This window comes from Labeo rohita, unplaced genomic scaffold, assembly GCF_022985175.1.
Source record: "Labeo rohita strain BAU-BD-2019 unplaced genomic scaffold, IGBB_LRoh.1.0 scaffold_836, whole genome shotgun sequence".
Classification (NCBI taxonomy): Eukaryota; Metazoa; Chordata; class Actinopteri; order Cypriniformes; family Cyprinidae; genus Labeo; species Labeo rohita.
The window spans coordinates 5,851-9,206 of NW_026129784.1; the positions used below are offsets into that span (position 1 = coordinate 5,851).

A 3,356-nucleotide genomic window follows, 5' to 3' on the forward strand; every position below is an offset into this window, starting at 1 on the left:
GTTTGTAAAATGCTGTGCTCATGCACTAAAAATATGATTTTCCTATTTCCATTTTGTTTTATATTCAACTACAGCAACAACACTGATTTCAGACACAGCAACAAGATCTCTGAATCAAGGTGTGTATGTGTATCATCCTCATTTCAGAGACTGAATCTAGAATCACTATCTAAATGTACTTTTCATGATAAATAAGGATAATTGTGCTCTTAAATGTGCCATTTATCATTTTATTTGTAGTTTGTTGTTTTTCTATAAGTTGTTAAACACAGTAATACTGAATGTGTGTCTCTGTATCGTCTCAGTGATTGTGATTGTGATTGCTGTCGTCGCTTCATTCGCTGTTCTCCTTCCTGCTCTGATTCTTTGGCTAATTCGGAAAAAAAGAGCCGGTGAGTTTTTAGAGTTTCTCATATTGTGGTACAACAGACAAAAACATCTGACTTAGTATTTACAGATAAAATGAGTTCACACAAATAATGTCTCTATTCTGCAGCACTAGAATTCTGTTAGACTCTTTTAGAAATCGATTGGTTTGTGTGTTTGATCATAACTATTCTCATGGCATTATTTTTCAGGTGTCAGAAGAGCGACTGATGACTCTGTGGTGAGTTTTGTAGGTTGATCATGAGCTGTTAGTGTCCATGAGCTCCACAGACGACTGACTCTGAAATATCACACTCTTATTAGTCACATCAGATCAGGACAAGTTACTGTATTTCTACTGTTTCTGCTCTAAAGCTCACAGATAGAAATAAAGGACAAAATATAATGGAAACAATGACACAATCAACATTTCTATTCATCCTGTGCCCAGTTAACAATATGATTCATCTTCAGTGATTTTGTAAATGTTTTCATATCTGTGTATATTTGACAGTTACTGTGGTAATTTTCCTGTCATGTTACAGTAGGATCTGTCATCCTAACCTCATGTCTGTATAATAGATTTTCACTAAACCTGTAGGTTTTACACATATTTTACTTTAACATTTGCAGCTCCTGAGATAAATAATTATTCTGCTTCACACAGTAGTGATGGATGAGCCTTTAATAGCTTATTTTCATTTATGTTTAGGAGCAGACAGATGATGTGACTTATACTCAAGTTACTGTGAACAAGAAAAACAGAGACAAAAAGAACAAGGTGAGCAAACACTTCCTCAACACGACCTATATCAGTTTTATTATATGCAGTTCTTCTAAATGTGTCTTGAATTGAGCTCAAACAACATGCTGTAATAGTTGTGTGTTAAAACAGTAACTGTGATGTTGATTCAGGTTCGCTGTGATGATAAAGTGACTTACGCTTCCATCAGAGGAGCAGAAGCTGGAGCTCAGGAAAACTGCAGTCAAATTTATGCCTCTGTGAACAAGAACCATCACAAATCAGACAAATAATTATACAAAACCACATATTATATACTTGACTCCTAATGTTTTTTTTAGTGCCATTATATATACTTTCAGTGTCTTTTACATATTAGGAAACAAGCTCTTGTTTATTTGTAGTTATTGGTTGTTCTGGTCATTTTGTCATGTTATTTTGTACAGTATCTGTCTGTGTGTCTTTATTATTAATTCAGGTTCTGCAGGCTTGCACAAAGGCTAAAAAATTTCAATTCACAGTCTTATTCTCTTAGATCATCTTCATTAAATCATTTAGAGCTGGTTGTTCAGAATGAATCTGCATGTGGATGTGGGCCACTTAAGGCAATGATACGGCACTGCTGGTCTTCTTATGGACCGTACAAAATAGTTGCAAGCCTGAAGTGGCCCAAATGTATCAAATCACATGTGGGTCTCTGTAGGCAAAGATGTGGTGTTGATGATAATGTGTAATCTGAATGTGACCCTAAAGTGGCCCATCTGGTAAATAGTGAATATGGCCCAAATAGTGCCAACCAAATGTGGTCCACATATGTTTCAGCAAATGTGGCCCAGTTATCCTAAAACATATCTGGGCCAGTTTTGGCAAAGAAAGGGCACAGTCAGGACTCACTAATCAGTGTGTAAGCCTAACTTGTCCCACATTTGACATGGCAAATATGCCCCATATATTATAAAACAGATCAGGGCCAATTCTGGTTTGGATGTAGCATTTGACACTGGCTAACTGAGATGCAAGTTTTAAATTGTAAATATGGCCTAATAGAATTTGGCTATTTTTAGTAGGATCATAGGATGCAACAGTTCACTGATACAGGCTGATCTGGATATGAGTCTTAATAAGGCTACAGTACAAACCCAGCAATTATTTTTTAAAACATGCTTTTTTGATGCACCATTTTCTTTGTTGTTTTGATTGTATTATTCAGTTCAGGTGTGTCTAGTTAATTAACCTTGTTTTTTCTGAGTACTTATGTTCACTTTGATGTGATCACTTGTTGGATTAAAGACTTATGATATATAACGTTTCATCTTCATTGTGTGCTCTTTAACACAGCATAGTCGTGACACTTATAGATTTACTGTGTATAGAGTCTGAGTGAGAAGCAATTAGGTTCAAACTTGTGAAGAACTGTTTTTAAAGTCTTGGAATGTGTCTTTGAATATTTATCTGAGACATCTGCTTGTGCAAAACTTGGGTTGGGATGATTTTACCAGATAGGACACATTTCTGGAATTATATGTATATTTAGGGAGGACATATTGAGTATTGTTGATGCATAACTCACTTAAGTTTTAGTGTGGCCCAGATAATGTATATTTATGGTTTATTTGGTTCATAATTAGTTAAAATGTGGCTGTGCAGTGGTCTGCTTGTGGACCACTGCCAAAATGTCACTATTTCATGCAGCATGTGGACCACATGAGGAATGTGAGGAAGACCAGGGTTAGATTAAAAATGAACTGTGGCCCACATTAGGGCCAGTTTTGGTTTATTTTATTTATTTTCATGGCTGACATGCAGCCTTCCTAGGGCTTGTTTGTGGCCCAAAATTGGCAAACAGGAGCGGACCACACAAGTGCCATCATTTTTCAAGTGTTGGATTTGAGCCAGATCTGGGTTAGAATTAAAATCAAGGTATTTGGACTTAGGGTTAGGTATTTGGTTTATTAATGGCTGGTAATGAGCCATTGTTTGGTTTGCTTGGAGCCCTAATCGGGCAAACAGGAGTGGATCGCCCAAGTGCCATCATTCCACATGGTATGTGAGTCAGATGAAAGCGTCAGGTGTGGGTCTGATCTGAGCCTCAGGAATTTTGCTATCTGGGTGGTTTGATTTCAGTTGTTGGATTGGATCAGATCTTGAAAGTTCACAATAAGGATTGTGAATTTGGATTAGATCACAAAATCCAGTCTCGGTTTTGATTGGGATCAAATTGTCAGTTTGTGTTGTTCAAAACATTTTA

General features: G+C 36.6%; 1 long non-coding RNA gene across 2 annotated transcripts; it reads left to right on the forward strand.

Moving 5' to 3' along the window:
* Nucleotides 1–325: 325 nt before the first annotated feature.
* Nucleotides 326–1,576, forward strand: LOC127162091 (uncharacterized). 2 transcript variants are annotated; one of them, XR_007827259.1, is made up of 4 exons: nt 326–392; nt 579–607; nt 1,079–1,147; nt 1,282–1,576. It is a non-coding gene; the product is annotated as an uncharacterized LOC127162091 (long non-coding RNA). The 2 variants fall into 2 exon arrangements; XR_007827258.1 differs by lacking the exon at nt 326–392 and having other exon boundaries at nt 530–607.
* The last annotated feature ends 1,780 nt before the right edge of the window (nt 1,577–3,356 follow it).